At 51.9% G+C, this 25,578-nt stretch overlaps 1 protein-coding gene across 1 annotated transcript in view; it reads left to right on the top strand.

Moving 5' to 3' along the window:
- Positions 1–25,578, top strand: part of LOC142290519 (uridylate-specific endoribonuclease D-like) — a 122,587-nt gene that overhangs the window by 43,630 nt on the left and 53,379 nt on the right.

The raw sequence follows: 25,578 nt of genomic DNA, 5'->3' as shown, positions 1-25,578 counted from the left end.
GGTTCAGATGGCCGTATTGAAAAACAGGCAAGTCACGGCTAAGGATGCGGATGTGATTGACTCTGTGTACCACTCTATGTGCTTGTCCACATTTCGGCCTGGCACTGGAGCACCACAGCTGGACAGGGACAGCAAAAGGGTCAGATGTGTACCACGTTTCGCACGGGTTAAAGATCAGTTGGCTACATGACCTTACTGCTTGGTCTTGGTATTTTACCATTAGATTAGCTCTGGCACTGCAAAATAAATTTATTGGTGCTAATTGCTTGCATTCATTGGATTTTTATTTGAAAATGTAGCAACTAAATAAACAATTTTTCAGCCTTATTTCCAAGCCTTCATCAGCAATCTATACATCACAGAGAACAGAAGAATATAAGCAAAATATAAACATATAGAACAGATTATAACATAATATCCAGTATTCAATATAATACATAACCAATAATTATATGTATTACAATATAGGATAATTAGAAGACAATATCAGACCTATATATTGTACCCTATCTGCCAAATATAGGACATGCTGCAAATTTAAATATCTGCCCTTCCTAAAATCTGGGCAAATTTTATAAAACCCAATTTAATAGCGTTGTACTATTATACACTCCTCAAAATTGAAATTGTGACACCAAAAAGAAAAAGTTGTGGAGTTATAGAAATCACAGGATGGATAGACATGGTAATGATATGCAAATTATGAAAAAAAAAAAAAAATGTAAAAACATCTTGAGTTATTCAGTATCGAGTATGAACACATAAATGCACAGACCTTGTCTAATATCAGTGAGGTTATTAATGTTTTTATAAGGAATGTTCTGCACACTGGATGCATTTAGGCACACAAGTCATCAAGATCCACTGCCAGCATCTCCCTCTGCAGTCGCTGATCAATGATGTTCCAGATGTGCTCGGTGAGAGACAAGACTGGTACGTTGCAGGCCATGATAGCATGCTTAGGCCACACTGATCACTCACTGCAGTATGAACAACATGCAGCCTGCCTGGCATTATTGTGTTTAAAAATGGCTCCTAGGACACTTTGGAGAAAAAGCTATATCACTGGTTCCATAATCAAATCAATGTAATGGCGAGCTGTTAGTGTGTCTGGAATGAAGACTGTTGGGGTCCGGCTACATGTTTTATCCAAGTGATTTCAAAAGATTCAAAGAATGGTGAGTAATGATCCATTCTTTACTGCAAATTAATTTGTTTGTCACATACCAAGCCTAAAGGCCGTGTCACACACAGAGATAAATCTGCGGCAGATCTGTGGTTGCAGTGAAATTGTGGACAATCAGTGCCAGGTTTGTGGCTGTGTACAAATGGAACAATATGTCCATGATTTCACTGCAACCACAGATCTGCCAAAGATTTATCTCTGTGTGTGACGGGGCCTTAAGGAGTCAAACATTGTCTACATCACGGGTGGGCAATTGAATTTCTCATGGGGCCGCATGAGAACTTGGGATCCTTTTAGAGGGCCGGACTGATATACTTAACTCAATTCTACCCAATACTGTATGTGTATATATCTATATATATAATTGCCTTATTCTGTCTGTCTGTCTGTCTGTCATGCTCCAAAATTGTGTCCTTACGGTGACACTAAGTGTCCTTACGGTGACACAAAGCTGATTGGCCGCTGGGCTCGCCATGGCCCCGCCCCCCCGCACGGATTGGCCGCTCGCCTTGCCTCGGCTCCTTCCCCGCATGGATTGGCCGCTCGCCTCGCCTCGGATCCGACCCCCCCGCACGGATTGGCCGCCACTCACACTCAGACTCACACTCAGACGCAGACTCAGACTCAGACGCACACTCAGACTCAAACTCAGACTCACACTCAGACGCAGACTCAGACGCACACTCAGACGCACACTCAGACGCAGACACAGACTCAGACACAGACTCAGACGCACACTCAGACTCACACTCAGACGCAGACTCAGACTCAGACGCACACTCAGACGCACACTCAGATGCACACTCAGACGCAGACTCAGACGCAGACTCAGACGCACACTCAGACGCACACTCAGACGCACACTCAGACGCAGACTCAGACACAGACTCAGACTCTCAGACTCACACTCAGTCGCAGACTCAGACGCAGACTCAGACGCAGACTCAGACGCACACTCAGACGCAGACTCAGACGCAGACACAGACTCAGACGCAGACACAGACTCAGACGCACACTCAGACTCACACTCAGACGCAGACTCAGACTCAGACGCACACTCAGACGCACACTCAGACGCACACTCAGACGCAGACTCAGACGCACACTCAGACACAGACTCAGACTCACACTCAGACTCTCAGACTCACACTCAAATGCAGACTCAGATGCAGACTCAGACGCAGACTCAGACGCAGATTCAGACGCACACTCAGACGCAGACTCAGACGCACACTCAGACGCACACTCAGACGCACACTCAGACGCACACTCAGACACAGACTCAGACTCACACTCACACTCAGACTCACACTCACACTCAGACACAGACTCACACTCACACTCAGACTCACACTCAGACTCACACTCACACTCACACTCACACTCACACTCACACTCAGACTCACACTCAGACTCACACTCAGACTCACACTCAGACTCAGACTCACACTCAGACTCAGACTCAGACTCACACTCAGACTCACACTCAGACTCAGACTCAGACGCACACTCAGACGCAGACACAGACTCAGACGCAGACACAGACTCAGACGCACACTCAGACTCACACTCAGACTCAGACTCAGACGCACACTCAGACGCACACTCAGACGCACACTCAGACGCACACTCAGACGCAGACTCAGACACAGACTCAGACTCACACTCACACTCAGACTCAGACTCACACTCAGACTCACACTCACACTCAGACTCAGACTCACACTCAGACTCACACTCACACTCAGACTCACACTCACACTCAGACTCACACTCAGACTCACACTCAGACTCAGACTCACACTCACACTCAGACTCACACTCACACTCAGACTCAGACTCAGACACAGACTCAGACTCACACTCAGACTCACACTCACACTCAGACTCACACTCAGACTCACACTCAGACTCAGACTCAGACTCACACTCAGACTCAGACTCAGACTCAGACTCACACTCACACTCAGACTCAGACTCAGACTCACACTCACACTCAGACTCAGACTCAGACTCAGACTCACACTCACACTCACACTCAGACTCACTCAGACTCACACTCAGACTCACACTCACACTCACACTCACTCAGACTCACACTCACACTCAGACTCACACTCAGACTCACACACTCACACTCACACTCAGACTCACACTCACACACTCAGACTCAGACTCAGACTCACACTCACACTCAGACTCACACTCAGACTCACACTCAGACTCAGACTCACACTCAGACTCACACTCACACTCACTCAGACTCACACTCACACTCAGACTCACACTCAGACTCAGACTCACACTCAGACTCACACTCAGACTCACACTCAGACTCACACTCAGACTCACACTCACACTCACACTCAGACTCAGACTCACACTCAGACTCACACTCAGACTCACACTCACACTCAGACTCACACTCAGACTCACACTCAGACTCACACTCACACTCACTCAGACTCACACTCACACTCAGACTCACACTCACACTCAGACTCACACTCACACTCAGACTCAGACTCAGACTCACACTCAGACTCACACTCAGACTCACACTCAGACTCACACTCACACTCACTCAGACTCACACTCAGACTCACACTCACACTCAGACTCACACTCACACTCAGACTCACACTCAGACTCACTCAGACTCACACTCAGACTCACACTCACACTCAGACTCACACTCACACTCAGACTCACACTCACACTCACACTCAGACTCAGACTCACACTCAGACTCACACTCAGACTCACACTCAGACTCACACTCAGACTCACACTCACTCAGACTCACACTCACACTCAGACTCACACTCAGACTCACACTCACACTCAGACTCAGACTCAGACTCACACTCAGACTCACACTCAGACTCACACTCAGACTCACACTCACTCAGACTCACACTCAGACTCACACTCACACTCACACTCAGACTCACACTCACACTCAGACTCACACTCACACTCACACTCAGACTCACACTCAGACGCACACTCAGACGCACACTCAGACGCACACTCAGACGCACACTCAGACACAGACTCAGACTCACACTCAGACTCTCAGACTCACACTCAAACGCAGACTCAGATGCAGACTCAGACGCAGACTCAGACGCAGATTCAGACGCACACTCAGACGCAGACTCAGACGCACACTCAGACGCACACTCAGACGCACACTCAGACGCACACTCAGACACAGACTCAGACTCACACTCACACTCAGACTCACACTCACACTCAGACACAGACTCACACTCACACTCAGACTCACACTCAGACTCACACTCAGACTCACACTCAGACTCACACTCACACTCAGACTCACACTCACACTCAGACTCACACTCAGACTCACACTCAGACTCACACTCAGACTCAGACTCACACTCAGACTCAGACTCACACTCAGACTCAGACTCAGACTCACACTCAGACTCACACTCAGACTCAGACTCAGACGCACACTCAGACGCAGACACAGACTCAGACGCAGACACAGACTCAGACGCACACTCAGACTCACACTCAGACTCAGACTCAGACGCACACTCAGATGCACACTCAGACGCACACTCAGACGCAGACTCAGACACAGACTCAGACTCACACTCACACTCAGACTCAGACTCACACTCAGACTCACACTCACACTCAGACTCAGACTCACACTCAGACTCACACTCACACTCAGACTCACACTCACACTCACACTCAGACTCACACTCAGACTCACACTCAGACTCAGACTCACACTCACACTCAGACTCACACTCAGACTCACACTCACACTCAGACTCAGACTCAGACACAGACTCAGACTCACACTCAGACTCACACTCAGACTCACACTCACACTCAGACTCAGACTCACACTCACACTCAGACTCACACTCAGACTCACACTCAGACTCACACTCAGACTCAGACTCAGACTCACACTCAGACTCACACTCAGACTCACTCAGACTCACACTCAGACTCACTCAGACTCACACTCAGACTCACACTCACACTCACTCAGACTCACACTCAGACTCACACTCACACTCACACTCACTCAGACTCACACTCACACTCAGACTCACACTCAGACTCACACACTCACACTCACACTCAGACTCACACTCACACACTCAGACTCAGACTCACACTCACACTCAGACTCACACTCAGACTCACACTCAGACTCAGACTCACACTCAGACTCACAGTCAGACTCACACTCACACTCACTCAGACTCACACTCACACTCAGACTCACACTCAGACTCAGACTCACACTCAGACTCACACTCAGACTCACACTCAGACTCACACTCACACTCACACTCAGACTCAGACTCACACTCAGACTCACACTCAGACTCACACTCACACTCAGACTCACACTCAGACTCACACTCAGACTCACACTCACACTCACTCAGACTCACACTCACACTCAGACTCACACTCACACTCAGACTCACACTCACACTCAGACTCACACTCAGACTCACACTCAGACTCACACTCACACTCACTCAGACTCACACTCAGACTCAGACTCAGACTCACACTCAGACTCACACTCAGACTCACACTCACTCAGACTCACACTCAGACTCACACTCACACTCACACTCAGACTCACACTCACACTCACACTCAGACTCACACTCACACTCAGACTCACACTCAGACTCACACTCACTCAGACTCACACTCAGACTCACACTCAGACTCACACTCACACTCAGACTCACACACACTCACACTCAGACTCACACTCACACTCAGACTCACACTCAGACTCACACTCAGACTCACACTCACACTCAGACTCACACACACTCACACTCAGACTCACACTCACACTCAGACTCAGACTCACACTCACACTCACACTCAGACTCACACAGACTAGGACTCACACTCACACTCAGACTCACACTCATACTCACACTCAGACTCACACTCACACTCAGACTCACACTCACACTCAGACTCACACTCACACTCACACTCACACTCACTCAGACTCACACTCAGACTCACACTCACACTCACACTCAGACTCACACTCAGACTCACTCAGACTCACACTCAGACTCAGACTCACACTCACACTCAGACTCAGACTCACACTCAGACTCACACTCAGACTCACACTCAGACTCACACTCACACTCACACTCAGACTCACACTCAGACTCACACTCACACTCAGACTCAGACTCAGACTCACACTCAGACTCACACTCAGACTCACACTCACTCAGACTCACACTCAGACTCACACTCACACTCACACTCAGACTCACACTCACACTCACACTCAGACTCACACTCACACTCAGACTCACACTCAGACTCACACTCACTCAGACTCACACTCAGACTCACACTCAGACTCACACTCACACTCACACTCAGACTCACACACACTCACACTCAGACTCACACTCACACTCAGACTCACACTCAGACTCACACTCAGACTCACACTCACACTCAGACTCACACACACTCACACTCAGACTCACACTCACACTCAGACTCACACTCACACTCAGACTCAGACTCACACAGACTAGGACTCACACTCACACTCAGACTCACACTCACACTCACACTCAGACTCAGACTCACACTCACACTCAGACTCACACAGACTAGGACTCACACTCACACTCAGACTCACACTCATACTCACACTCAGACTCACACTCACACTCACACTCAGACTCACACTCAGACTCACACTCACACTCACACTCACACTCACACTCACTCAGACTCACACTCACACTCAGACTCACACTCACACTCAGACTCACACTCAGACTCACTCAGACTCACACTCAGACTCACACTCACACTCACACTCAGACTCACACTCAGACTCACACTCACACTCACACTCAGACTCAGACTCACACTCAGACTCACACTCAGACTCACACTCAGACTCACACTCACTCAGACTCACACTCACACTCACACTCAGACTCACACTCAGACTCACACTCACACTCAGACTCAGACTCAGACTCACACTCAGACTCACACTCAGACTCACACTCACTCAGACTCACACTCAGACTCACACTCACACTCACACTCAGACTCACACTCACACTCAGACTCACACTCACACTCAGACTCACACTCAGACTCACACTCACTCAGACTCACACTCAGACTCACACTCAGACTCACACTCACACTCACACTCAGACTCACACACACTCACACTCAGACTCACACTCAGACTCACACTCACACTCAGACTCAGACTCACACTCAGACTCACACTCACACTCACACTCACACTCAGACTCACACTCAGACTCACACTCAGACTCAGACTCACACTCACACTCAGACTCACACTCAGACTCACACTCACACTCAGACTCAGACTCAGACACAGACTCAGACTCACACTCAGACTCACACTCAGACTCACACTCACACTCAGACTCACACTCACACTCAGACTCACACTCAGACTCACACTCAGACTCAGACTCAGACTCACACTCAGACTCAGACTCAGACTCACTCAGACTCACACTCAGACTCACTCAGACTCACACTCAGACTCACACTCACACTCACTCAGACTCACACTCAGACTCACACTCACACTCACACTCACTCAGACTCACACTCAGACTCACACTCAGACTCACACACTCACACTCACACTCAGACTCACACTCACACACTCAGACTCAGACTCACACTCACACTCAGACTCACACTCAGACTCACACTCACACTCAGACTCAGACTCAGACACAGACTCAGACTCACACTCAGACTCACACTCAGACTCACACTCACACTCAGACTCAGACTCACACTCACACTCAGACTCACACTCAGACTCACACTCAGACTCAGACTCACACTCAGACTCAGACTCAGACTCACTCAGACTCACACTCAGACTCACTCAGACTCACACTCAGACTCACACTCACACTCACTCAGACTCACACTCAGACTCACACTCACACTCACACTCACTCAGACTCACACTCAGACTCACACTCAGACTCACACACTCACACTCACACTCAGACTCACACTCACACACTCAGACTCAGACTCACACTCACACTCAGACTCACACTCAGACTCACACTCAGACTCAGACTCACACTCAGACTCACACTCAGACTCACACTCACACTCACTCAGACTCACACTCACACTCAGACTCACACTCAGACTCAGACTCACACTCAGACTCACACTCAGACTCACACTCAGACTCACACTCACACTCACACTCAGACTCAGACTCAGACTCACACTCAGACTCACACTCACACTCAGACTCACACTCAGACTCACACTCAGACTCACACTCACACTCACTCAGACTCACACTCACACTCAGACTCACACTCACACTCAGACTCACACTCAGACTCACACTCAGACTCACACTCAGACTCACACTCAGACTCACACTCACACTCACTCAGACTCACACTCAGACTCAGACTCAGACTCACACTCAGACTCACACTCAGACTCACACTCACTCAGACTCACACTCAGACTCACACTCACACTCACACTCAGACTCACACTCACACTCACACTCAGACTCACACTCACACTCAGACTCACACTCAGACTCACACTCACTCAGACTCACACTCAGACTCACACTCAGACTCACACTCACACTCAGACTCACACACACTCACACTCAGACTCACACTCACACTCAGACTCACACTCAGACTCACACTCAGACTCACACTCACACTCACACTCAGACTCACACACACTCACACTCAGACTCACACTCACACTCAGACTCAGACTCACACTCACACTCACACTCAGACTCACACAGACTCAGGACTCACACTCACACTCAGACTCACACTCATACTCACACTCAGACTCACACTCACACTCAGACTCACACTCACACTCACACTCAGACTCACACTCACACTCACACTCACACTCACTCAGACTCACACTCAGACTCACACTCACACTCAGACTCACACTCAGACTCACACTCAGACTCACTCAGACTCACACTCAGACTCACACTCACACTCACACTCAGACTCAGACTCACACTCAGACTCACACTCAGACTCACACTCAGACTCACACACTCACTCAGACTCACACTCACACTCACACTCAGACTCACACTCAGACTCACACTCACACTCAGACTCAGACTCAGACTCACACTCAGACTCACACTCAGACTCACACTCAGACTCACACTCACTCAGACTCACACTCAGACTCACACTCACACTCAGACTCACACTCACACTCACACTCAGACTCACACTCACACTCAGACTCACACTCAGACTCACACTCACTCAGACTCACACTCAGACTCACACTCAGACTCACACTCACACTCACACTCAGACTCACACACACTCACACTCAGACTCACACTCACACTCAGACTCACACTCAGACTCACACTCAGACTCACACTCACACTCACACTCAGACTCACACACACTCACACTCAGACTCACACTCACACTCAGACTCACACTCACACTCAGACTCAGACTCACACTCACACTCACACTCAGACTCACACAGACTCAGGACTCACACTCAGACTCACACTCATACTCACACTCAGACTCACACTCACACTCACACTCACACTCAGACTCACACTCAGACTCACACTCACACTCACACTCACACTCACACTCACTCAGACTCACACTCACACTCAGACTCACACTCACACTCAGACTCACACTCAGACTCACTCAGACTCACACTCAGACTCACACTCACACTCACACTCAGACTCACACTCAGACTCACACTCACACTCACACTCAGACTCAGACTCACACTCAGACTCACACTCAGACTCACACTCAGACTCACACTCACTCAGACTCACACTCACACTCACACTCAGACTCACACTCAGACTCACACTCACACTCACACTCAGACTCAGACTCAGACTCACACTCAGACTCACACTCAGACTCACACTCAGACTCACACTCACTCAGACTCACACTCAGACTCACACTCACACTCACACTCAGACTCACACTCACACTCAGACTCACACTCACACTCAGACTCACACTCAGACTCACACTCACTCAGACTCACACTCAGACTCACACTCAGACTCACACTCACACTCACACTCAGACTCACACACTCACACTCAGACTCACACTCACACTCAGACTCACACTCACACTCAGACTCAGACTCACACTCAGACTCACACTCACACTCACACTCACACTCAGACTCACACTCAGACTCACACTCAGACTCAGACTCACACTCACACTCAGACTCACACTCAGACTCACACTCACACTCAGACTCAGACTCAGACACACTCAGACTCACACTCAGACTCACACTCAGACTCACACTCACACTCAGACTCAGACTCACACTCACACTCAGACTCACACTCAGACTCACACTCAGACTCAGACTCACACTCAGACTCAGACTCAGACTCACTCAGACTCACACTCAGACTCACTCAGACTCACACTCAGACTCACACTCACACTCACTCAGACTCACACTCAGACTCACACTCACACTCACACTCACTCAGACTCACACTCACACTCAGACTCACACTCAGACTCACACACTCACACTCACACTCAGACTCACACTCACACACTCAGACTCAGACTCACACTCACACTCAGACTCACACTCAGACTCACACTCAGACTCAGACTCACACTCACACTCACACTCAGACTCACACTCACACTCACTCAGACTCACACTCACACTCAGACTCACACTCAGACTCAGACTCACACTCAGACTCACACTCAGACTCACACTCAGACTCACACTCACACTCACACTCAGACTCAGACTCAGACTCACACTCAGACTCACACTCACACTCAGACTCACACTCAGACTCACACTCAGACTCACACTCACACTCACTCAGACTCACACTCACACTCAGACTCACACTCACACTCAGACTCACACTCAGACTCACACTCAGACTCACACTCAGACTCACACTCAGACTCACACTCACACTCACTCAGACTCACACTCAGACTCAGACTCAGACTCACACTCAGACTCACACTCAGACTCACACTCACTCAGACTCACACTCAGACTCACACTCACACTCACACTCAGACTCACACTCACACTCACACTCAGACTCACACTCACACTCAGACTCACACTCAGACTCACACTCACTCAGACTCACACTCAGACTCACACTCAGACTCACACTCACACTCAGACTCACACACACTCACACTCAGACTCACACTCACACTCAGACTCACACTCAGACTCACACTCAGACTCACACTCACACTCACACTCAGACTCACACACACTCACACTCAGACTCACACTCACACTCAGACTCAGACTCACACTCACACTCACACTCAGACTCACACAGACTAGGACTCACACTCACACTCAGACTCACACTCATACTCACACTCAGACTCACACTCACACTCAGACTCACACTCACACTCACACTCAGACTCACACTCACACTCACACTCACACTCACTCAGACTCACACTCAGACTCACACTCACACTCACACTCAGACTCACACTCAGACTCACTCAGACTCACACTCAGACTCACACTCACACTCACACTCAGACTCAGACTCACACTCAGACTCACACTCAGACTCACACTCAGACTCACACTCACTCAGACTCACACTCACACTCACACTCAGACTCACACTCAGACTCACACTCACACTCAGACTCAGACTCAGACTCACACTCAGACTCACACTCAGACTCACACTCAGACTCACACTCACTCAGACTCACACTCAGACTCACACTCACACTCACACTCAGACTCACACTCACACTCACACTCAGACTCACACTCACACTCAGACTCACACTCAGACTCACACTCACTCAGACTCACACTCAGACTCACACTCAGACTCACACTCACACTCACACTCAGACTCACACACACTCACACTCAGACTCACACTCACACTCAGACTCACACTCAGACTCACACTCAGACTCACACTCACACTCACACTCAGACTCACACACACTCACACTCAGACTCACACTCACACTCAGACTCACACTCACACTCAGACTCAGACTCACACTCACACTCACACTCAGACTCACACAGACTAGGACTCACACTCAGACTCACACTCATACTCACACTCAGACTCACACTCACACTCACACTCAGACTCACACTCAGACTCACACTCACACTCACACTCACACTCACACTCACTCAGACTCACACTCACACTCAGACTCACACTCACACTCAGACTCACACTCAGACTCACTCAGACTCACACTCAGACTCACACTCACACTCACACTCAGACTCACACTCAGACTCAGACTCACACTCACACTCAGACTCAGACTCACACTCAGACTCACACTCAGACTCACACTCAGACTCACACTCACTCAGACTCACACTCACACTCACACTCAGACTCACACTCAGACTCACACTCACACTCAGACTCAGACTCAGACTCACACTCAGACTCACACTCAGACTCACACTCAGACTCACACTCACTCAGACTCACACTCAGACTCACACTCACACTCAGACTCACACTCACACTCAGACTCACACTCACACTCAGACTCACACTCAGACTCACACTCACTCAGATTCACACTCAGACTCACACTCAGACTCACACTCACACTCACACTCAGACTCACACACACTCACACTCAGACTCACACTCACACTCAGACTCACACTCACACTCAGACTCACACTCACACTCACACTCACACTCAGACTCACACAGACTAGGACTCACACTCACACTCAGACTCACACTCATACTCACACTCAGACTCACACTCACACTCAGACTCACACTCACACTCAGACTCACACTCACACTCACACTCACACTCACTCAGACTCACACTCACACTCAGACTCACTCACACTCAGACTCACACTCAGACTCAGACTCACACTCACACTCACTCAGACTCACACTCACACTCAGACTCACTCACACTCAGACTCAGACTCAGACTCAGACTCACACTCAGACTCACACTCAGACTCAGACTCAGACTCACACTCACACTCAGACTCACACTCACACTCAGACTCACACTCAGAATTACACTCACACTCACACGCACACTCACACTCGCACACACACTCAGACTCACACGCACACGCACACTCAGACTCACATGCACACTCAGACTCACACGCACACTCAAACTCACACGCACACTCACACTCAGACTCACACTCAGACTCACACTCAGACTCACACTCAGACGCAGACTCACACTCAGACACAGACTCAGACTCACACTCAGACTCACACTCAGACTCACACTCAGACTCACACTCAGACTCACACTCACACTCAGACTCAGACTCACTCAGACTCACACTCAGACTCACACTCAGACTCAGACTCACACTCAGACTCACACTCAAACTCACAAGCACACTCAGACTCAGACTCACACTTACACTTACACTCACACGCACACTCACACGCACACTCACACTCGCACGCACACTCAGACTCACACGCACACTCAGACTCACATGCACACTCAGACTCACACGCACACTCACACTCAGACTCACACGCACACTCACACTCAGACTCACACGCACACTCACACTCAGACGCACACTCACACTCAGACTCAGACTTACACTCAGACTCACACAAACACTCACACTCAGACTCAAACGCACACTCACACTCAGACTCAAACGCACACTCACACTCAGACTCACACGCACACTCACACTCAGACTCACACGCACACTCACACGCACACTCAGACTCAGACTCAGACTCACTCGCACACTCAGACTCACACGCACACTCAACGCAGCAGACACACAACACCCAACACACAAACACCGCGGCACACACAAATATACGCACATACCGCACAACACACACATTGCACAAAACATACCTCCCCCCAAAACACACACACACACCCACACAAACCGCGCAACACACATACACAACGATACAGACACACAGCGCTCCACAAATAACGACACACAACGCAACACACAAACAACACCGCTCTCACCCCCCGCTACACCCAGACAACACCCAGAACATGTACAGCCCCTACACAAACACTTGGTAACTGCACACAACAACATCTATATATATATATATATATAACAAAAATCATACATTAACTACACAATACGTAAATTCTAGAATACCCGATGCGTAGAATCGGGCCACCTTCTAGTATATATATATACACACTACATCACTATATACTGCACCTGTAATACATTACAGCACTATATACTATACCTGTAATACATTACATCACTATATACTGCCCCTGTAATACATTACATCACTATATACTGCCCCTGTCTGTAATACATTACAGCACTATATACTGCCCTTGTAATACACTACAGCACTATATACTGCACCTGTAATACATTACAGCACTATATACTACACCTGTAATACAAAGAAGGGTTTCCAGCGCCAGGAATAGATTAAAAATCCTTTTTTATTGAAAATAAGGTAATAAAAACCCAGCAGATACCATAATAGATGTCAGAAAGATGGCAGAACAACGCGTTTCGACGCTTCAGGTCTTAGTCATGTTCATGAGAACATGACTAAGACCTGAAGCGTCGAAACGCGTTGTTCTGCCATCTTTCTGACATCTATTATGGTATCTGCTGGGTTTTTATTACCTTATTTTCAATAAAAAAGGATTTTTAATCTATTCCTGGCGCTGGAAACCCTTCTTTCTATTTTCAATTGGATGGCTGCCGAGCCTCATTCCTTGCGCAGGATCCCTGATTGCAGCCAGCAGGTCAGTCCTTGGTGAGCTGGACTCTCCCTTATCTTCTTGGACACCTGTAATACATTACATCACTATATACTGCCCCTGTAATACATTACAGCACTATATACTGCCCTTGTAATACACTACAGCACTATATACTGCACCTGTAATACATTACAGCACTATATACTACACCTGTAATACATTACATCACTATATACTGCCCCTGTAATACATTACATCACTATATACTGCCCCTGTCTGTAATACATTACAGCACTATATACTGCCCTTGTAATACACTACAGCACTAGATACTGCACCTGTAATACATTACATCACTATATACTGCACCTGTAATAAATTACAGCACTATATACTGCCCCTGTAATGCATTACAGCACTATATACTGCCCCTGTAATACATTACAGCACTATATACTGCCCCTGTAATACACTACAGCACTATATACTGCCCCTGTAATACACTACAGCACTATATACTGCCCCTGTAATACACTACAGCACTATATACTGCCCTTGTAATACACTACAGCACTATATACTGCCCCTGTAATGTATTACAGCACTATATACTACCCCTGGAATGCATTACAGCACTATATACTGCCCCTGTAATACATTACAGCACTATATACTGCACCTGTAATACATTACAGCACTATATACTGCCCCTATAATACACTACAGCACTATATACTGCCCCTGTAATACACTACAGCACTACATACTGCCCCTGTAATGCATTACAGCACTATATACTGCCCCTGTAATACATTACAGCACTATATATGTCGCAGACGGAGGAGGCCCTTAGCCTTGAGGGCCGTCTGGAATGTCAGCAGAGTCCCAATGGGGACTGACAGCAAGGTATCTGTCCGTGCCTCCGGTGCATCTTTGCTGACGGGCTCAGCCTTCGGCTTCTTCCATGGAAGTGGATCAGGGTGGTCACGGGCTTCTGCTGCAGGTCGGTCCGCCGGGGCGGATTGGCAGGGTACCGCTACCGGTGGTGGTGGTAGCAGCAGCAAACATGGGTAGCGGGGGAGGTAGCAGGGCAAGCGGGTATGGACCGGGTCCCTCGGCCGCGATGACCGACCCACTAGGGGTACAGGAGCGTGGGTCACTTACCCTCCCTTACAAGATTCCCTCCACCTCGCGCCTCCGTATGGCCGCCACCACTTCCGCCATGTCGGCCTCCCACTCCTCCAGGAGGAGCTGCATGCGGACCTTCAGACAGCTGCTTAGCTGGACGGTCCGGACTTCCACCCACGCTGCGGTGCCAGGCGCGGGGACCACGGTGTTGTCGGTCGGACTCAGCATCTTTAGCAGCGGCCTCTTCCAGGAACCAGTAAATGGCCGCAGGGTCCTGGCGTCCATGCTTCCATAGCCGCGGGCTACATGCGGCCAGACGCCATCAGTCCCCCTTAGTTTCTTTCCGGCTCCTCCTCTACCGGGGCGGGGTTTTGGCCTTCGCGCCTCCACTACTCGAGGAGACGCTCGAGCGGGAACTCTTCGCGCCCAAGATGGCGGCTTCGGCAAATTTTCAGCCGGACACCTCCGGCAATAACAAGGCGCACCTCTACCCAACGGCAGAGCGGTAGGATCCTGTTCGTGACGCCAAGTTGTCGCGGCCGGAGGAGGGGACGCTGCGCTCTCCCACTGCTCGGGTCCGGTTGCTGCTGCTGCTGCTCGGCGGTGGCTCGAGCGGTGGGCCGGATCCCGGGGACTCGAGCGGCGCTCCTCGCCCGTGAGTGAAAGCGGGGATTGATTGTGGGGATTTGGATATTGTCCGTGACGCCACCCACGGTTGTGGTGATATTGGTGACACCACCGCTGCTCTGGACGGGGATCCCGGGAGCGGTGACAGGGAGCAGCTTTGTTGTTAGTTCTCCCCTCCGTGGGTAGGGGGTTGGTTGTCCCGGGGCCCGGTGATGGGGTAGGGATGGTTGGCAGGCGGGTTACAGGGCCTGGCGAGGTGCAGGGTCGCGGGGGCAGCGCTGTGCCGCATGGCACGGTGGTACTCACTCAGCCAATGATGAGGACACAGTTCTCGGAAAAACACACGGCTGGATGGACGGGTCCCACAGACGGCTGCGGTGTTGTTTCTCCCGGCAGGTTGATGGTGACTGCCTTTCCCTGCACCTATGTACTGTAAATGGTTCCAATGGGTTCCCACCGGTAACCCGCTCCCCAGCTTGGATATGGGCTGGGGGAGCCCCTTTTACCCGCAGGCTCTGGCCCTGGGAACTTTAGCCTTGGCGGTGACTGTGTTTCCCTCTCTCTGTTGGACTGTTGCCTTCTGTCGGGACTTGGCTGCTGGGAAACCCAGGAGGTTCCCTTCGCTAACGGATTTGGCAAATTCACGGCGACTCCTAGCCTTGCCGGGGTCCGTAAACCCCTGCCAGATGGTGCTGACTTCTCTTTGCGTACCGGTCCGGTACCGCCGGGCCACCGTCCGTCCACGGTCCTTACGGTAAACTCCGATAGGCCACTCCTGCAGACGGTCACCACCGTCTGCCAACCTTGCTGATCCGTCGGGGCACACACCCGGACCAACTTCAGTCTGCTCCTTTGCTACTTCACCTCTCTCCACTTTCACTCTCCAAAAACTAATCTGAGCTCTTTTCCCGCCTCCAGGACTGTGAACTCCTCGGTGGGCGGGACCAACTGCCTGGCCCACCCCCTGGTGTGAACATCAGCCCCTGGAGGAAGGCAACAAGGGTTTTAGTCTGACTTCGGTGTGCCTGACCGGGAGTGTGGGGTGCGTTGGTGTTATGATCTGTGGCCCCTGGCTTGTCCAGGGCGCCACATATACTGCACCTGTAATACATTGCAGCACTATATATGTCGCGGGCAGAGGAGGGGACGCTGCGCTCTCCCACTGCTCGAGTCCGGCTGCCGCTGCTGCTGCGGCCGCTGCTGCTCGGTGGCTCAAGCGTTGGGCCGGATCCCGGGGACTCGAGCGGCACTCCTCGCCCGTGAGAGAAAAGGGGATTGGTTTTGGGGATTTATTGTCCGTGACGCCACCCACGGTTGTGGTGATTGTGTGGACACCACCGCTGCTCTGTATGGGGATCTCGGGAGCGGTGACAGGGAGCAGCAGAGTTGTTAGTTCCCCCCTCCGTGGGTAGGGGTTGGTTGTCCCGGGGCCCAGTGATGGGGTGGAGGATGAGAGATGGCAGGCCAGATGCGGGGCCTGGTGAGGTGCAGGGTCGCGGGGGCAGCGCTGTGCCTCACGGCACGGTGGTACTCACTCAGCCTGAGACGGTGACACAGTTCTCGGTAAAACACACGGCTGGAAAGACGGTTCCCACGGAGGCTGCTGTTACTTTTCCCCGGTAGTTAACGGTGACTGTCTCTTTTCCTGCACCTAAGTTCAATGTTGGTAGCGATGGATTCCCACCGGTAACCCGCTCCCTGACTTGGATATGGGCCTGAGGAGCCCCTCTTTGCCCGCAGGCGCTGGCCTTGAGAAACTGGTGCCTTGGCGGTGGCGGTGTCTCTCTCATACGGTTGGACTGTTGCCTTCAATCGGGACTTAGTTCTTTGGAGACCCGGAGGTCCCCTTCACTGACGGATTTGGCAAATTCACGGCGACTCCTAGCCTTGCCAGGATCCGAAAGGCCCCTGCCAATGGTGCTGGCTTCTCCTTGTGTACCGGTCCGGTACCACCGGGCCACCACCCGTCCACGGTCCTTACGGTAACTCCAATAGGCCACTCCTGCAGACGGTCACCGCCGTCTGCTAACCTTGCTGTCTTTGTCCGGGGCACACACTCGGACTAACTTCAGGCTCTCTCAAGCTGTCACTTTCCTCCTTCACTACTTTCCCTCCTTCCACTTCCTTAGCTTCACTCTAACTCACACTCTGCCTGTGTTTTCCCTCCTCCAGGACTGTGAACTCCTTGGTGGGTGCAGACCAACCGCCTGGCTCCACCCCCTGGTGTGGACATCAGCCCCTGGGGAGGGCAACAAGGATTTCTGGTCTAGCTTTGATGTGCCTAACCGGGGTGTAGGGTGTGGTGATGTCATTACCTGTGACCCCTGGCTTGTCCAGGGCGTCACATATACTGCACCTGTAATACATTACAGCACTATATACTACACCTGTAATACATTTGACTCGCCCACCCCAGGGCTGTGGGACGGAAGCCTCAGGGGCGCCACACTCCCCCACAGCAAATCCCAGCACGTCCTCGGGCTGAAAAACAACAAAAACATGTGGGAGAACTGCAAAACATTTTTGGTATGCAAAACATAAAACAATAAAACATTTCTTCCCTTTATGGGAGGCATAATCACTTTAACGTTGCAAACTTCTTATAAAGAAACTATGTGTGCACTTCCAGTTCATTGCACGGTTTGGGCACATCCCCCTGAATTCTGGTAGGGGGCACAACAGGTGCAACTATATACATTTTCGGCTACAACAAGTCCAGTAGCCTGGCAGTTCGTTTCCTTTCAACACCAAAACGACACAATCAACCAGCCATTAAGTCCAATGGCCTGGTTACATAAGACACATACACATTCACCGGGGCCCACATTCCAGTTCAGTGGCCCGGTACACATAAACATGGGGGTGACGTCTTCAAAAAGCATGAGGGGCAGTACAGCAGGAAAGGGTGTCATCTTCGAAAAGAACATTAGGGCAGAACACAAGGGACATCTTCAAAAAGAATTAGGGGCAGACAGGGGCTATTTACAGTTCAGCATCTCTTCCTCCTTACTCACGAGGGTAGATGCGAGGGTCCCACTCCGGCATTGCTCCTGGCAGTAGGTACGCTGACGATATCATCGTCTGGGTCCCCTGGGCGCTGGTCCCTGACCTTCTGCGCTGTTCTGCAGCCTGGATTGGAGTGGGACTGCTTGCAGACGTTGCACGGCGTTGCTGCAGAGGGCTGCTTGTCTGCAGGGGGCTGTTGCTGTGGTCTCTAGGGCCCTGCTTTGGCCGGGCTCCCTGCATCACACACGCCATGGAGATCCTGGTCTGCATCTCCTGGGTGCCTGTCACAGGACCTCTGCTCAGTTCTGTGTCCTGGGTCTGCCTTGAGGCGGTGCTGCTGCCAGGGGAGATGCTGCGCTCTTGCACTGTGCGGCGCCACTCTGGCTCTTCTGGGGCCGCTTCTTCCCGCAGGATATGTACATGCAGCGCGTACCATCCACGGTCCCCCATCAGCCGTATATACTCCACCACATCACCCGTCTTGGCATCGCGCCCTGGGTGGCCTCTGGGCAGGTGCTCCTCGATGTCTCTTCGAGCTACAAACACATCCTTGCCCAGGCCGGGCTCCCTGATGAAGCCCCAGCCACCAACTTGTCTGAAGTCCACTACTAGGCCCCGTCGCACTGGGCCCTCGGATCCCTTCAGGGCCTTCCTGACTTCTTCTTTGGAGGCCAGATTAGCGACTTCTCTGGCCCGGCGTTTCTCCTCCCGGAGTTCCCGCTCCCTCTGATACTCGATCACCAGCCTCTGGCACGTTAACTCATTGGCCAGGGGGGTCGCCTCAGGGCGCAGCGGCCGCTGCAGCCCCCTGCTTTCAATGGGCGCTGCGTCCCAATTCACTCCCGGGGATGCCATTCCCAGGAGGCTCACAGGGGGACTCGGTAGGGGGCCCGCTAGTTGTTCAGGGTTTACCCCTCCCCAGGCTCCGTCTGCGGGGGTCTCAGGCAGGCCTCCGGTGCCCCACCGGGCGTCCGCGGGGTAGGCTGGGAAGGCCAGGGGGTCAGTGAAGGGGCTAAGCGGGGGCGCGTGGCGGGGCCCTGGGTCCGGACTGGACGGGGTGTCTGGTTGCTCACCCTGCTTCCGCTCCGCGGCATCCATCCACCGCTCCAGATCCTCCGGCACCCTCGGCGTTTCTTTCTGCCGCTCCGCTCCCACTTCCACGCTGCTCAGCCTCCGGGCCAGGACTCGCACTTCTTCTCTCAGCAGGTCCAGCTCGGGATCCACTCTTCCGGTCCCTGGTGCACCTTGCTGCAGCTCCTCCGCCATGCTACCGACCTGGGGAATGCTGCCTGGAACACTGCTCGGGTGCTCGACCACGCCACTCGGCTGCACCCTTTCCCTTCTTGGAGGCGGGGCCGGGGGCTGCACTAGCATCTGGCGCCAGACTGGCGCCCAACCCATCACGACCGGCATCACTCCGTTTGCGATAAGGTACATTTTCTTTATCTGTTGGTCTGGCATTTAGACTCTCTCTGCCAGCCGGCCAGCTTATCTGGTCGCCATTTCTTCTTCTTCCGCCTTCTATGGCGGGCACTGCTTCGCGCTCTTTTCTTGGACAAGGGGGCGGGGCTTCTCTTCGCGCCCTTTCTTCTTTCACGCCCCCTTCTTCCCGCGCTCAGTGACTTCAATGGCGACAGTTTTTCAAAGTTTAACACAGGCTTCTTCACGATTCTTCAGGCGCAGAGTACCCGGTGTGACCGGGCACGAAATCCTGTTCGTGACGCCAAAATTGACTCGCCCACCCCAGGGCTGTGGGACACCCGGTGCCGGGCCGGACTAGTCCGGTGGTAGTCAGTGGTGGCTGGGCCCGGCTCCGTGGCCCTGGTGGGTGTCAGTAGAATATGTGGCTAGGTGAATAAAGTTTGTGTTCGTGATGCCACCTGTGGTATGCGGCTATTAAGCCGCCGCTGCTGTGTGAGGCCTCCGGGATGGTGTTATGGCAGCAATGGTGGTACTGCTCCCCACAGGTGGAGCAATGCCCGGGGCACAGTTGGTGCTTGTGAATGTCTATGCAGCTGAAATAACAGAGACCACTTCAAGGGTGCAGTTCAAGTTCTTTACTCACAGTTCTTGTCAGAGCTCTGCAGGGACCCTTGGACTGCTGGGACCACTGTCAGGGACCTCCGCCGTTTCTGGGTGATTCTGAGAGTGAATGCCGGTGCCCTTCTCTTAGTGTCTCTTTCTTCTGCTGTCTTCCTTAGCCTTGCCTTTGTTAGGATGGACCTGGCTTGGCCTCCACTACAGCCTCCAGGCTGGGGGGTCACCTGTCGGCTGATTACCCCTTTTCTGGAAGTCTGCTATGGGTTCTGGCCCTGGGAGTCTACAACCTTCCCTGGGCCTCGGTTTTTACTGTTTGGAGATTGTCTTTGCACTCCTCCAGTCTCTAGGGACCGTCCCCTGTCGCAGCTTGATCACTCCACCGATGTTAATGTGGAACAGGCCACCGCAGCCTACAACTACCCGTGGCGCCTCTAGGCCCTCTCTCCTTGGGTCCTCTAGGACTGCTCGTGGTACCTCTAGGACTACCCGTGGCCCTGCGACTCCTTCTGTTTCCTACGTGGTGTCACCTGGACCTCTGGGTCCCAGGATCTTCACCAGGAAGCGTCTCCTTCAGTTTCTCTGCTCCTGTCTGACTTGGAGCTTTCTTTCCTTCTTTCTTGTCTTTCTTTCCTCCTCCTTGCCTGCCTCCAGCAGGCCTCCTCCTCCCTCCTTTCTCTCGTTCTTCTTCTCCAACTACATGCTGGCTCCTCACTCTCTCACTCCCTGAGGTAAACTGACTAAACTTGACCTTCCTTTCTCTATCTGCTCTCTGGTGGCTCCTCCCACCTCCCCAGTTGCTAAGCTACCACCCTATGGGAGCAGGGATGGGTCTTACAGCCCCTCTCAGCAGGCAGCATGGGAGGGTTGCCTGCCACTTTCCCTGGTCCCAGTATGTACCTAACAATGGGTGTAGTGTGGATTTACCAGGGGACCGGAGTTCACTCTCTTCCTCTCCCAGAATGGGGCATCACACCGCTGGATGGGGTGCAATGACCTGTGGCGACGGAAGCCTCAGGGGCGCCACACATTAAATCACTATATACTGCCCCTGGAATGCATTACAACACTATATACTGCCCCTGGAATGCATTACAGCACTATATACTGCCCCTGTAATGCATTACAGCACTATATACTGCCCCTGTAAAACTACATCATTACATTCCCATATACTACATCACTACACCCAAATATTACACCAGTTACCCCCCCTCCCCCTCTCCCTCAGGTTATTAGTGACCACTCACCTCTATCTCCTCAGGCACCTCCGTACGGGTCCCCCGCTGAGCTGCTTCTTCCCTGGTATGGGCCCTGGGTGCGCCGCTGTTGTTCTTGTACGGTCCCTGCCCCCGCCGCTGCGTCTCTCTGTCCACACACCGGCTGGTGCCGCTTCTCCTGCCGGGCGGGAACTTTTCAAATGACACACGCGCTGTACTGCCGACATCAGGGCGTGCGTGTGTCACAGAGAAAGCTGCCGCAGGGAACAGAGGACCGATCCTGAAGCTCCACACAGTGTAGCAGCGGAACGCTGTCCTCTGTTCCCTGTCCGGCAGCGTTTTCTGTGACACACGCGCGCCCTGATGTCGTCAGTACAGCGCGCGTGTGTCATTTGAAAAGGTCCTGCCCAGCAGGAAAAGCAGCACCACGTCTCCATCTCTGATCTAATGGGCGGGCCGGTCACAGACAGTAGGCGGGCCGGATGTGGCCCGCGGGCCGCCCCTTGCCCAGGTCTGGTCTACACAAACCATGTATGACATTAGGCTATGACTATGAGCCATATGTTCATCTGCAGGTGTTCCATTAATAACTTTACGCCTCAGCTTTCAAAGGCAACAATGGTGCAGTGCAAGACTGCAATGGAGGCTGGATTGGTCATCTATCTTCTTCAGTGATGAGTCCTCCTTTTGTCTTGGATGTAAAGATAACTGGAGAACGTGAAAGTGTCTCATGAGCCATTTTCAATAAGAAAATGCCAGGTTGGGCTTGCCTACCATCGAGCACATCTTGGACATCATTGTTTGTCAATTGCAGAGGAGCTGGCAACAGTGGATCTTGATGATTTGTGTGCTCAAGTGCATTCAGCATGGCAGAGCATTCCTCAGACAGCTACTAATAACCTGTAAATGCATGCATTTCTACACAAAAGGCCGGAGTCACATTTGCGAGCGAGTGCCTCGCGTGTAACTCGCGCGAGTCTCTCATTGCATCACCCGGCACGGCCGCACACTCTCCTGACAGGAGCGGGTCAGTTGCATGTATCTCTATGCAGCTGAGACGCTCCTGTCTAGTGAGTGTGCAGCCGTGCCGGGTGATGCAATGAGAAACTCGCGCGAGTTACACGCGAGGCACTCGCAAGTGTGACTCTGGCCAAATGCTTATACTTCATACTGACTTAATCAAGATTTTTTTAAAAAAAAAAAAATGTCACTTTATTATTTGCATGTCATTGATTTTTATATCGATCCTGTGATTTTCAGAGTTCCACAATTTTTCTGTCATGAGGTTGCAATTTCAGTGTTGAGTGTATGAACATAGATTTCTTCCTTAAAGGGAACCTGTCACCAGATTTGGCGATTATAAGCTGCGGCCCCCACTAGTGGGCTCTGGTATACAGCATTCTAACATGTAAGTGTACCGCCCCGCACTTGGCCGCAGCCAAGCCGCTCGGATCCGGGCTCGTTTGGTGGGTGGCTCGAGCGCCTCCGGACCCGGGGGTCACGTCGCTCTGAAAGGGGTTTGGTGCTACGTGTAGGGACTTCGGTGGGGAGGTTCACGGCCGGAGCTGTGGTGTTTTTAGGGATTAAAGTTCGTGATGCCACCCACGGGTTGTGGTGAATGTTGACACCACTGCTGCCGTTAACTAGGCTCCCAGGTACGATGTTATGCAGCTTGGTGTTAACCCCTCCGTGGACAGGGGGGTGATGGTCCTGGGGCCCGATGGTTTGTGAGGTGCGGGCACGATGGTGTGGTGTGGTGTGCGGCCCGAGGGCACTGTTGTACTCACTATGACAGATACACTGGAGTCTCTGGTAAACCAAAAAGGATGGTGGTCGGTGCCCGCAGCCGGCTGCGCTGTGCCCCTTTCTCAGGTTGGTGGTTCCCGCCTTTCTCCTGCACATCTTTAGTAGAATTTGACTAGCTATGCTTCAGCAACGGTAGTCCGCTCCCCGGCTTGATTTGTGTCGGGGAACCCGTTTACCCACAGGCGCTGGCCCGTGGGATCTCTCTGCCTGGGCGGTGGCTTTCTATCCCCCTCGTTGGGCTGTTGCCGTCTTTCGGGTCTTGGGATGGGAAAGGACTTAAGGTCCAGACCTCAATCAGTAAATTCGACGTGGTCCAGTGGCTTCTGGACATCGTTCTGAGTCTGAGTACCCCTCCTGGTGCTCCGGTTTTCAGTTGGCTCCCCGGTTCGGTTCCGGCAGGCCACTACCCTGTCCCGGTCCCTTACGGTTCAACCAGCCGTCTTCCCGACTCCTGCAGCCGGCAACCACCGTCTGCCTCCTTGCCAGAGGTGACAGGGATCCAACCCAGACACCTGGACACAGGTCTGCACTTGAACTCCACTCCACTTCACTGTCCAAACTCATCTGCCACTGTTTCTCCTGCCTCAGGGCCTGTGTCCTCCTTGGTGGGCGTGGACAACCACCTGGCTCCGCCCCCTGGTGTGAACATCAAACCCGGAGGGAGGTGACAAGGGTTTTCTAGGTT

Source organism: Anomaloglossus baeobatrachus, chromosome 2 (genome assembly GCF_048569485.1).
Source record: "Anomaloglossus baeobatrachus isolate aAnoBae1 chromosome 2, aAnoBae1.hap1, whole genome shotgun sequence".
In the NCBI taxonomy this organism is placed as follows: domain Eukaryota; kingdom Metazoa; phylum Chordata; class Amphibia; order Anura; family Aromobatidae; genus Anomaloglossus; species Anomaloglossus baeobatrachus.
This window is presented reverse-complemented; position numbering and strand designations above follow the sequence as displayed.